This window comes from Nannobrachium achirus (genome assembly GCF_963921795.1).
Source record: "Nannobrachium achirus genome assembly, chromosome: 6".
In the NCBI taxonomy this organism is placed as follows: domain Eukaryota; kingdom Metazoa; phylum Chordata; class Actinopteri; order Myctophiformes; family Myctophidae; genus Nannobrachium; species Nannobrachium achirus.
Genome location: NC_137815.1, coordinates 60,359,548 through 60,373,546, shown reverse-complemented (window position 1 = coordinate 60,373,546; position 13,999 = coordinate 60,359,548).

The following is a 13,999-nucleotide window of genomic DNA, read 5'->3' as shown; positions in this document are numbered from 1 at the left end:
TTGTTCCGGATGGTTTCTGTCTGCATGTGCAACACTTGTGATGCTTTCTCAACGCAACAACCCCGAATATGATGGGCAGTTTGGATAATGGAAGTCCAAATATGGACATGCCTGACGTCAACCCGAATTGGCGAGGCAATTCATGATGCCTTACTTGTGTGTATAGCTGCAACAGGAATACTGATTTAATGTATGAAATGACTGTATTCCGCAATTTTAGCTTGTGTTGAAATAATTGATCAAATAAATAAAAGCTGGTGAGAAAAGATGAGATACTGTAGTAGGCGATGACTGTTCTGTCTGACAGGCATCTCAGAAGTTGCAGCATGCCACTTCCACTTTTGTGTATCCTTCTCAGTCTCAGCAGCCCGACGTAAAGCATCCTGCTAATGGCTTTGGGCACATTGTTGCTTGGTTATTTCCTCAGTGTCACTTGCCTGGTCTTGCCTGTTCTCAGCGACTTTTCTGGCCCTCAAAGCGGACATTCTGGACTGAGTGTAATTTAAGGTCCATGGAAAACAGGCCGTTTTGACCAAACGATATGGTAAAAGAAGCCCAGATATATGCATTTTTCTTCACCCAAGATGAATACAATTCAATGGGCGACGGATGTTGCCGGATGTAGTATTCTGTGAGGCATCATGGGAAACTGAGTATTTTGTGGCAGCGCAGGGGCTAATGGTTAACCTGGTAACCAGTTAGTTAACACGTCAGGGAACGTGTTAACAGTCTCACAGGCAGATAGATTCACAGAGATGAAAACAAAATCCCTGTGGTTGGCGGAGATAGTTCTTCGCTGAGAATCAAAGTGAAGTTCACAAGCAGTGGTATCTACTGTTGTGCTTTCAGTCACCAACCAAACTATTCTGGCTTATGGAAAACAATGAAATATTGACATGTTACACCATGCCACACATGTTGGTTCATTAAAACATTTCTTGAACTGTAAAATACACACAGTAAAACATTCTTCCAGTGTTAGTTTTTTCCCCAGCTGTATGTGATCTCTACAACTGCTGCTGATCAAAGTGCAACATAAATAAAAGGCACTGTTCCCAGCTACATCCTTCTGAACTAAAAATGGAGCTCCATGAGTCTTTCTATTTGATTAAGGGATCATTTAGTGTGGCCTCCATTACAAATTCTCTTAGAATTGATTTAACAGCCCATAAGCCTGCCTCCTTCTCTCGTGTGCAAAACCCATCTGTTTGTCTCCTTTTAATATGAATGGAGTCACTCAGGCTGAAAATGTGTAGCAAGACTAATATTTACAAAACACCAGTTATCCTAATGCACGCAAGAGCTAGCAGCATAATGCCTCAACAGTGAGCTTATGATGCTTTCTGCATGACAAATATGTGCTGATGTACGTGGTACATATGATTAGAAACTGCAGTCCCTGGAGCATTATAGCCTAATAAAGACATAGCGCTTCGGGTTGGGGAACTCAACACTGTTTGACAGGAACCACGCAAAGGAGCAATAATGATGTAACAAAATCTATTTCTTTTTACACATACAATCAATTCATTTGACTGTCAAGCGTTGATAATGGGTCATGACCACATAATTGTTATGCTCAGCGTCTTCCATTATCCCTTTTAGCCCTTTCATCATTCTGTGTAGTTATGGGTCGACAAATAATTCATAGAAATAATGTATTATTGCCGCTGTTTCTTGTAAGGATAAGAGGGGCCGCTGACGTATGCATTTGGTTGTACCTGCCCACACGATGCAGTAAAATCAATTTAACTCAGAAGTTCTGCAGATTTGACTGTGCATAAGTGTATGCACATCCATGTTAATAATCAGTTTATGGAGTAGTGTGTGAGGATGATGGCCTCTTTTCCTCAAATGGAGAACCAGCATTCCCACATTCCCAAGGGGGCACACTGAAAATGGTACACACATTACTCAGTTCAACGCAACTGAAACTGGTTAGTGGTTAATCATCTGATGATTTCTTTCTTTCTTTCTTTCTCTTCCTTTTCTGTATTTACTGTTGGCTGTAAAGCCTCTGCAGAGCTTCCCGTTGTGACCATCACTCTGCGTTATGGAAAAGCAGTATTTTGCCATTGTCGGGTGGAAACCTTGTATCTCCAAGTTTCAAATGTGTATGTTCTTTCCCAAAGTAAAGCCCTGCTTCATCGTACAAGGCCATCGCACACAAGTAGTGAAAACAGCCGATCTACAAGCACACAATTTCTCGCAGGGAGTTTGAAATCATTTTTTAAAATGAAAAATGCAAAACGAACGGTGTTTGGACATACAAGGTTTTCACCCGACAACGACGATTTCTTGTGTTGGGACAAATAAACAGCCTTCCAACCATCGAGGATATCAAGACCTGATATACTGTATGCCTCTGTCATCATTTACACCCAAAAGTAGTCTTATCAGCTTTCTGAGACCATGGCAAATCTACAGTATTCCTCTGGCTTTCAAGGCGTCCCATTAGTGTGTTGACACAAGTCATTCATCTCCTGACTTGATGATCTGACCTATAACCTTTTAATCTCAAATGGCTAAATGACTAATTCTGATCTGGACTGCATTAAGGCTCTAAATGAAATTCATCTAAACAAATAAACTATTATTGGATCTTAGTGTTATGTTTGACATATAGATTAAAGAATGGAGGTCCGCACACAGCTCAATGCTCCACAGTGTTTATTTAAAACATAAAGTTAGACGACGTTTCGGCCATCAACTGGCCTTCATCAGGTGAGCCCAGCACCAGCACTTGGAAAGGATGTGCGCATCATCTTGTTCTTTTAACTATGTTTGACATATAGCCCATACAATAGATACAATAGGCCTACTGCTTAACAGATTAGAAAACCGGATTGGATTTTAGTTTAGAGCATCCTAAATTGGTGCACAACTTCACATCTCCAATGTATGGACATTGGACAATTGTGTCTATTGGCAACTCTGCATCTGCCATGACATTTGGAGGTTCAAAAATTGGACCTCTTCAATTCAACCATAACATTCCATGGCCACAATAGTGGTTTTGTCATGATGACAGGGTAATCATGTCAGAGTGACAAGCACCTGCTTGGCTGGCTGATACTGCCGATACATCGCTGGCTTCATCCTCCGGCCCCTCCAACTGTCCCGATATGAATAGCTGGCAGAGCTAAAATGTCAACAGCTACAGTAGGGATCAAGCACACCACTCGACAAAAATTGATTTCAATTAAAGTGCATTTGACTATCGCACATGTCTGAACATGATGACTTAATATTTTTTGAGCGATGCTCCAATAAGGAGCTATACCGCTCCTACATCTGGCTTTGTCCGTTTATCCCGAGAAAAGGGTCGCCCGGGGTCACATTGGCAAAGCTTTGCGGGATGCTTAATCAAATTAACTAATTAATAGCTCTGCTCACTTCAGTGTGATTTTTGTAATGATCCATTGTCACATTCTGCCCGTGGTCCTTCACGTCCATTGGTTGCTGTTGCTTGGTCCTCTCTATCGCCATCCTCTCTCATCCACAAAAAGGTGCCTTCCATGAGTTAATTTCATTAAGCGGCCTGCAAAGCTTTATTTAGCCTGACTGATAACGTAGATTCACCCACACGTTTCTCCGCGGTATAATGTTGTGTGTGTGTGTGTGTGTTATTTCTAGGTTTGTTTACTTGTGACTTCTACAGATAAGGTTATATTAGAATACAGACATGAAATGAACTGTAGTCACAGTTATTTGGAATAATCAATTTAATCAATTATGAAAAATCATCAATTACAATTGTTCATGTCAATTTGATGATACAAGAAAAAAGTTTTTTATAAAATAAAATGTACTTCGCAATTTTTATTGCGACCGTAGGTCGCACTTTCTATCAAAACCTGCACAAACTGTGAGTCAGTCCGTCAGTCAGTCCGTCTGTCTGTCACACCTCACACGTCACACTATTGCCCTGCTCATATCTCCGCAACCGTTGCCCCGATCCATGCCAAATTTTGCACACACGCTCCTTGGCTGCCAAACTACAACCTCCAAGGACCCCCGGAGCTCCAGGGACCCCCAGGTCCCTGGGGGACCCCCAGATGTAAAAAAAGACCAAATGTGCAAAAATGACCAAATGACCACTCCAACATGGCTGCTCACGGGGAATTCCCGGGGACCACCGACTCCTGGTGCTCCAGAACGGATGCCAAAGTGGTGGCGCCCCAGTGGAGGACCCCCTCCACTGCAGCTCACATAAAATGCCGTAACTCGGGCTAGGAGCGTCCGGGAGAGCCGGGGCCGGTACCTATTCGTCCGCCAAGGCAACGCGGAGACCCCACCCCTCATTTCTCACATGGCCCTCTTCTAGCGCCACCATGAGGCCGATTCTTGCAAAACACATTTTTGGACACTGCTCCTACAGATTTTGCCCTAAAATCACGCACATCGGTACACAGTATGTCTACACATTGCCCACACAACTAGGAACCAATGGCAGTTACAGCCCTCTTTGTGTGTACATGTGACCTACGGTCGCTTATCTCCCGATTAGGGAGTCTTACTGGTTAGAATAATCTCATAAGTAAACTAGAAGCGGTGCTCTTCCAAGCACAGGTCTCCACCAGGTCAGGAATGTTATTGTGGCCTCCTGGTGACACTATAATAGGCCAATGTGAAAATGGTGCCATGTCTTCTTCGGCCTTTCACAGCAATCGGACAAGAACGAGCCTTACCCAAGATACTAACAGTTCTAAGAGTAAAAACATGGTGAGGCAGCATTTACGTATAGTGATTATAACACATAACTGTACTGTAGATGGAACAAATGTACAGTGGATCTGCAGCTTGTGCCAACTTGGTACTTTTAAATCCAGGCCAAAAACCTTTATCTTCTCCATTGCTTTTTACTATGCAAGTTTTTCAGCTTACACATTTCACTTTCTTAATTAAAAAAATAAAAATAAAAATCTTATCTTACCGGTATATAAAACACTTGAATTGTGCTTGGTATGAAATGTGCAACACAAACAAACTTGCCTTGCCTTTAATTTACAAAACATATTCTATAACCTATAACATATGAAACATGTTTTATTGCGACCTGACGGTCGCAAGTTACTTTGAAAAGCTCCACTGTCTGTCCGTCTATCTGTCTGTCTGTCCGTCTGTCTGTCTGTCTGTCTGTCACGTCACACTTTTGCCCCTACTCTATCTCTGGCACCGTTGGCCCTATCGATGCCAAACTTTGCACACACACTCCTTGGATGGGAAATCAGCCCTGATTTCTCCCATGGCCCTCTACTACTAGCGCCACCATCAGGCCGATTTTTGCAAAACACATTTTTGGACACTGCTCCTACAGATTTTGCCCTAAAATCACGCAAAGCGGTACACAGTATCTCTAAAGCCATGTCATCAACATGGATCTGTCCCATTTCCCATATTCCCTCCTGATTGGCTACAATTGCTTTCTAAAGTTTGTGTATGCGACGTCACGGTCGCTTATCTCCCGATTAGGGAGTCTTACTGGTGAAAATCTAGTAGCTGCATTCGGTCACATTATCAATAAATCAGCTGAAGCATTTTGATGCCAACATCATAGGCACGGAGTTGTAGATGCTTTCTGGGAAATGAGGGCATGATCTTTTTTCAGATATGTTTAATGAGATACAGTAGATGGCATAGAAAGACAGAGTGGGTTCATGTCCACAGTGCCTCATGAGCTACATTTTTCTAACTTTGATTAATGAGCAAGCTGCCTTTCAGTTTACTGTATGTTATTGTTTCAGTATCTTTTGGAAATCTTCAAATTTCATCTCTGAAATACGCAAATTATGAATGATGGGAAATGTGCCATTGATTGTATCTACATGTGGGGTAGTCTAGTGTTAATTAAGCAAGCTGGTCTCTTAAATCTGTGTTTTAATTAACAGTGAATTACTCACTGCCCAACATGAGTGATGTCTAATCAGCAGAATAAATTTCACCAATTAAAGCGCCCTCCAATCTGGAGGTGAGAGTAAAAATATGCTCCAGTCTTGCTCATAAATCCAACTATTGATTTGGACGGGGAGGATGGTGATTCAATAAGAGTACACTGTAAAATCCTGAGAGCGTAAAACATTGTATCCATATACCAGTAAGACTCCCTAATCGGGAGATAAGCGACCGTCAGGTCGCAGCGTGATTTTAGAGCAAAATGTGTAGGAGTAATGTCCAAAAATGTGTTTGAAAAAATCTGCCTGATGCTGGCGCTATATGGGACAGATCCATGTTGATGACATGCGTGTAGAGATACTGTGTACCGATTTGCGTGATTTTAGAGCAGATTCTGTAGGAGCAGTGTCCAAAAATATGTTTTAAAAAATCGTCTTGAAGGTGGCGCTAAATGGGACAGATCCACGTTGATAATAATAATAATAATAATAATAATAATAATAATAATAATAATAATAATAATAATAAAACTTTATTTGTATAGCACCTTTCATGACATGAAATGCAGCTCAAAGCGCTTTACAGAGCAGAAAATGAAGCACAAGTGCTTAACAGAGAAACAGTAAAATAAAATAAAAAATACAGAATAAAAAGAAATAATTAAAATTATTACAATTAAGCAGAGAAATAACAATTTCAGAACAGTGCGGACGTCAATTAGCAGCACAGGGATTTAAAAATTTAGCTAAAAGCAAGAGTAAAGAAATAGGTCTTGAGCTGTGCTTTAAAGCTATCCACAGAGGCTGCCTGTCTTAGGTGTAGTGGGAGTTTATTCCAAGCTGTCGGTCCGTAGAAGCAGAAAGCTGCTTCACCATATTTTTTATATTTCATTGTTGGCGCCTCAAGTAGGTCTGCACTAGAGCACTATAATGTGTACCGATTTGCGTGATTTTAGGGCAAAAATTGTAGGAGCTGCGTCCAAAAATGTGTTTAGCAAGAATCGGCCTCATGGTGGCGCTAGAAGAGGGTCATGTGTGAATTAGTGGGTGGAGGTTGTGATTTGGCAGACAAGGAGTGTGTGTGCAAAATTTGGCATGGATCGGGGCAACGGTTGCGGAGATATGAGCAGGGCAAAAGTGTGACGTGTGACAGATAGACTGACAGACAGACAGCTGGTCGAGGTTTTGATAGTAAATGCGACCTGACGGTCGCAATGAGTCCATTTTTACATGCTCAGAGTTAAATGAACACAGGATTTTGTAGTATACCTTGACTAACTGATAGCTTACAATATACTGTAGACACACAGAAAGCCAGTGGGTTGTTTGTAAACATTAAGATGAATGAATATGTAACTTTCCTCTTTTCTCCCCCGGATTTGAACCCGGTTTCTCAGGCACATGCACACATAGACATCAAAGGGGGCTTGAGCCCCTGCCCTTTTATCCGTCTGTAAAAAGTGCCCTCTCCAGACCATGAGTGCAGTTTTTACTATGGTGGAAGAAATGCAAATGCCCTCTTTCCATGCCATACCTGAAGGCAGCATTTAAGAGAATTGCCTTGTCAAACTCTCCTGAACTTGAATGCAGCATCTCATGTCGAAACAATTGCTCTCTCTGTGTAGGAATCAAGCATCGAAAATAGCCAACCTCCAAACTGCGACGCATTGTGAGCTTGGCGGTCTACTATTTTTGAGATTTTCACCTGCCTCTCTAACATTCTCTGCACGTCCCTGCGGTTTCCTGCGCAAGTTCTGACGACAAGTTTTACGAGTGAGCTATTAGAGCCAGCCTGCTTGAGGGGATGAATTTAAAAATTCAAAATTCGTCTCTGTGAGACATGACCTTTGAAACGATCTGAATGTCGAAGAGCAGGGAGACATAATTTTTTTTATAAGATTTGTGACACAAATGTGATGCCAGGTTGGAAGTGGTTTTAACTATAATAATGTTACCTTTTAGGAGAAATAATTCTGTATCAAATATAAATTTGTGGAAAAGAGAGACTGAGGATGACAGAATAAATCAGCCCTTTGATAAACGTACCTACTTTTCACAGAAAATATTGACATCAATATTTCCCTCCTCTTTCTGAAATTTGCTAAGTGCACAAGGGAGCATTTTAGCATATTGCATCGTGAATTGACATGGATTTCAAAGGTCAGAAATGCAGCTTATTCCAAAAAGTTTGTTATAAGCTACAATCTGCAGTGGCTCAGGGGTAGAGAAACCGTCATTAGAACACGGAGGGTTCCCGAAGGGTTCCCAGTTCAATCCTGGGCTCCCCCAGAGTTAGTGTTGAAAAGTCCTTGCGCAAGACTCTGAACCCGAAGTTGCTCCCGATGAGCAGGTTGGAGCCTTGCATGGTTTCCTCTGCCGTATCGGTGTATGAAAGTGTGTGTGAATGTAATGGGACTGTACCTATGTTCCCCAGGTTCTATGTTCCCCAGGTTCTATGTTCCCCATTTACCCCCACAAAAAAGGTTCTATGTTCCCCACTTACCCAAAAAAGGTCCCTATGTTAACCAGGTTCTATGTTCCCCACTTACCCCCACAAAAAAGGTTCTATGTTCCCCGCTCAACTTAAAAAAAAATCTATGTTCCCCACTCATCCAAAAATGCAGGAAACATTCATTTCTAATTATTAATAACAACTCAAAACACACAATAATGGGGAGAAATTACAAATACTAGTGGGACAGGGGGCACTAGGGACATCTGGACACCATACCTTTGTTATGACTGGACATCTGTACGAGTGGGCACCTGGACATCTGGGCAATAGGGACACATGGGCATTTGGACGAGTGGGCACCTAGACACTTAGGGGTGGAGACATCTGGGCACTATAGGGACATATGGGCACCTGGGCAACTGGGCACCTACATTAGGATTGCCCACATGTTCTTAGTGCCCAGATGTCCCACCATTTCCTGCATTTGAGTTGGGAACATACTTTTTTTTGTTTTTTTGGTAGGGAACATACAGTAGATAGTTTTTGTGGTTGAGCGGGGAACATAGAACCTTTTTGTGGGGAGGGTGGGTGGGGAACATAGAACCTGGGGAACATAGAACCTTTTTGGGGGGGAAGTGGGGAACATAGAACCTGGGGAACATAGAACCTGGGGAACATAGGGTGGACCCCAATTTGATGCCCAATCTCTGTAAAGCGCCTTGGATAAAGGTGCTTTATAAATGCACCATTTTACCATTATAATCCATCACGATTTGTGAACTAAAAAGCATGTGATACATTCAGCTTTGTTATTGGAAAAAGAATTTCAACCATTTTATCATGTAGGCCTATTTTATTTATTCATATCTCTTGCTGTGCTCAGTCCCTACACTGAAGAGAGCAACACTTGCTGTGAAGAGTTGAAGGCAAGGCAAGGCCCAAGACATTTCTGCCAAATGATCAAAACAAGAACCAAGTTTGTGTTGTGGGTGTGTGTATGTCTTTGATTATGTAGTTGTTTTGTGCTGTAAAATGCTATTCTTCCTACTGAAAACAAGAAACAAACAAAAAAAACAACTCATGGATAATGAAGTCGAAAGTTGACCTAAAGCTTTTTAAAAATGCAATACTATGAACGTTTCTTGTCATTTTGTGAGGAATTATAATATACAATCAAATAGATACGATAACCTTAAGATAAAGGACTAACATCTATATGAGTTATCATCATAAAATGTCCTTGCCCTACAAAAGAACCAATTGGGTACAAGAGCAAATTAGACAGATTCTTGGTCATGTGAAAACCTACAGTTCATTTATCATCCTAGGCTGTTCTAGGCTTAATCTTATTCAGTTCAAGGTGCTTCACATAATAATTACGTGATGAATCATGTCACAATTCATCTTAGTAAAGGTAAGACTGGCCCAACATTATCTAGAAACTATGCTAGAAAGGCCCAATTTTGGAAAATTGCAAGTGTGGTTTCTCCGACGCATGTCGTGGTTTGTGGACGCCTCGACCTGAGGAATACACTATCTACCAAGTGTGGTAACTGTAGGCCCAACTCTTACAGTTTGAATTGGATGGGAGTTCCAATTCAAGTCAATGGAACAATTAGCTAAATGGAAGCACACGGTTCCCGATGAAGCCGGTCTATTTGACATATGGCTTGTGTTTCTGCCGCCAAAACTGTGGGAGAAGTAGCGTGCCTAACTTTAGGGTTTATGTGAAAATAAAGTTGCACTGGTACTTTACGGTGTTGCCCTTTTGGGCAGCCACACTAACAATGTCGTCCAAGTACCTTATAGTGTTTTGCCTTTTCAGGCAACCACACTGATAAGGGAGTTGTGATAGGTTTATCTGACTGACACTTGTTCTGGTCAAACCATGTCATTTTGGGGAAAATACATTATCTGGAGCTTTTGACAGCAGATTATTACGATCTCTTTAAATCCCAACTTTGAAATTTCACAGTTCAAACGAGAACATTTAACAAAATGAATGGTATGAAAGACTTGTTCATGTTTTGCTACTGGCACGTGCACACATAGACATCAAAGGGGGCTTGAGCCCCTGCCCTTTTATCCATCTGTAAAAAAGTGCCTTATCTCCAGACCATGAATGCAGTTTTTTACTATGGGGAAAGAAATGCAAATGTCCTCATTCCATGCCATAGCTGAAGGCAGCATTCAAGAGAATTGCCTTTGTCCAAACTCTCCTGAACTTGAAAGCAGCATCTTATGTTGAATTGTCCTCTCTGCGTAGAAACTAAGCGTCGAAAATAGCCGACCTCCAAGCTCACAACGCGTCGCATCGCGACACGTTGTGAGCTTGGAGGTCTGCTATTTTTGAGATTTTCACCAAAAGGGCCCTTTTAGAAATTTCAGCCCCTGCCTCTCTGACATTCTCTGCACGTCCCTGTTTTGCTATGGTCTCCATTCCAGCCAGTTGGCTGTCAGTTCTAGTGGGTTAAACCACCTCCCACCTTTAATATTTGCGCAGCTCAACAGCTACGTCTTTGCAATCTAATGCATCATGTGAGCTTATTTGACAGCCTTCATTTCGGCCTACTTTACCTTTAGGTCCTCAGTTGCTGGAACATCTCTGACCTTTATTGCACGGAATGCACACAGTTTTCTTTTGATAGATAATTGTTTCGCTTCTTGCGCTTTGTCTCTCTCTCATTGCTGACAGAACCAGAATCTTGGAATCTTTCTTGACATTTTGTTATGTTCTTCCCCCTGATCGAGCACAGCTCTTTTTTAAATAGTAAATATTTCATTTTCTTCCCTCTTATAATTTGACCTAACATTGTGTTGGTTGTGAACTTCAAGAAATCTCTTCAGCTTTCATTTCATATTAATTCATTTTTCTGTTTGTAAATGTGTTTTTAATTATGCTGCTGCCGCATAGCCTGCCTTTTTAATGTCAGTGGTAGATATCTTAATGAAGGAGGATAGCCAAAGGTTAAATAAAATACAATATTCACACTATATTATGACATTGAATAACATCAGTGGAAAATGGAAATTCACATAGAAATCAAACATTTGATTTCATTACGCATTTTGGGAAAGAAGCCCAATTACTCCTATCACAGAGGATTTCTATAAAATAAGTCATGGGATTAGCCATTTATGGTCATGGCCGAATTACTCCCCAGTCCTATTTGCTCCTAAACTCAGACTGCCAATTTGAGAAATGCACAATTAAACATGCGAATTGGCATCCAATCAAGGTGACATTCTCTGGGTAGTAAACACAATGTTATTGTATCTGCCCGAAATGAAATGGAATCGACTTCCTTGCGTTGTCTCATCTGCAGTCATTGCTCACTCTCGGGAGATGGACTCCCGGTATGCATTCAGCACAGTGTTGAGTGTTCTATCAGCAAACAATGATTCAACGCGTTGTGGTTTACCACAAGATGCCCTCCTCTCACATCAAGTGGAGAGCTATTAGATGGGGTGGGTGTCTGCACAGTAGAGAATGCTCAATGTTACCCACATTAACCTTGGAGTCTCTATTTTGGAAAAGTTATTATAGGCAAAGATTTTCATAAATAGCCTAGGTCTATATGCTTATTAATTCATACTCCATACGCTGTTGTGGCACGGAGACATTGTATAAGACGAAGTAAATATCAGGCTAAACGTGTCATCCACAACACTATATCCTTCACCAGTCTCATTTTTAAGCTAGTTGTGGTGTGGACTCAGCGCAATTTTTAAAATTTTTGCTTACATGGTGTGGACGTCTGAACGGCCCTTTGTGGTTAGTTTAACCCTAAGATTGTACAAATGGGTCCATTTGGTTCCATATACAGTGTGTGCACTGCAGGAATTGTGCTGACCGAGCTATAAGAGTAGGCCTACCAGTGGAAAGAGGCAGCAGCAGCACAAACATGCTGCCTTGGTCCAGTGCAGGAACGTGCAGAGAATGTTAGAGAGGCAGGGGCTGAAATTTCTAAAAGGGCCTTTTAGCTAAAATAGCAGACCTGTGAGCTTGGAGGTCGGCTATTTTCACTGCTTGATACCTCACTAAGCATAATCAATTTCTGGAGATGTGGCGTAACAGCATGGATTTCTACACAGAGAGAGCAATTCTTTCAAGATAAGCTGCTGTATTCAAGTTTAGAAGAGTTTGGACAAGGCAATTCTCTTGAATGCTGCCTTCAGGCATGGAAAGAGGACATTTGCATTTCTTTCACCATGGTAAAAACTGCATTCATGGTCTGGAAAGGGCACCTTTTAACAGACGGATAAAAGGGCAGGGGCTCAAGCCCCCTTTCATGTCTATGTGTGCACGTGCCTGGTACCAGTGGAAAGCGGCAGCAGCACAAACATGCTGCCTTGGTCCAGTGGAATAGCCTTCTTAGCCTGATGAAACACCACGACAAATAATAAGCTGAAGAAAATGCAAGTCCAATTTACTCCAGAGAGAAAATGGACCATCTACAGTACATGACCTAGTTCATCGTGTTAATTTATTTATATGTCTGCTTGGCCAAAATTTTACTTCTACATTTGAGCATGTACAGTAATGTGAAAAGAATTTGCATGCAGTAAAAATCTTTTGAAGTCCCTGCATGTCTCCTGACACACAATGTGCTACAATATTGTCTGCAGTTCGACTTTTATTTGACCTCGGAACTGGCAACCCTATTGAAAGAAGCGTGCATATAGAGGACATATTGCATTCATTGTAAAGTCCCTTTCTGTGCCTTGCTGTAAATCCCCATATTGACCTCCATTTGAACTGTGGAATATTCCACCGAAGCCCAGTCATTAGTACAATGTTCAATACTCCGAGTAAAATAAATCAAGTACACCAAGATCTCATGCTGGGTTTACCCATCGACAGTTCAAATAAAAGTTGATAAAAATGATTTTGATTTGCATGGAATATGCACAAGGAGATCGTAAGAAGACTCAAGGTAAAGAGACTTCCTGTGGAGTTACGAATGGGGCAACAGTGTGAGTGCTGTTGACTTTGTCAAGACTTCTCAGTGTATGTGTATTAATTAAAGATCTTTGACAAGAGTGACCGTAATCTCTATGCGTCAGCTCCAAGCACAGCGACAAGTTTGTCAGTCACATAGTAAATTTTCTCATTCCAAATTATGTATAGCATACATAGGCAACTGGCAGCCCGGGGGCCACATGCGGCCCCCACCTTCACTTACATGTATTGCGGCCCGCAGGTTCATATCGGAACACTGATAGATTTCAAGTGTTACAATTCTAAACATGCAAAAATTACCCGCTTTAATTAATTCAGTCTATATTAGTAGCACAATGACTGGTAGGCCTACTAGTCTTTTTTTTATGCCCATAATGTATTTGTATTTAAGTTAATAAAGTTGCATACAGTATATAACATTTGAAAATAAATATTTTCAGGATTCCAATTCAAAAATAGCAAAAATAGCAGATCTACAAGCTCAAAACACGTCGCACTGCGACGCGTTTTGAGCTTGTAGATCAGCTCTATTTGACCGTACGTATATTCATTGTGGCATACATCATCAAAGTTGCCCACCCCTGATGTATAGGAACGAATTGTTATATTCCCAGTAGAAAGAAATGCACGTTTTTAAAATAGATGCAAATAAAATACTATGTTTTACATACTTTATGAGAGAGAGAG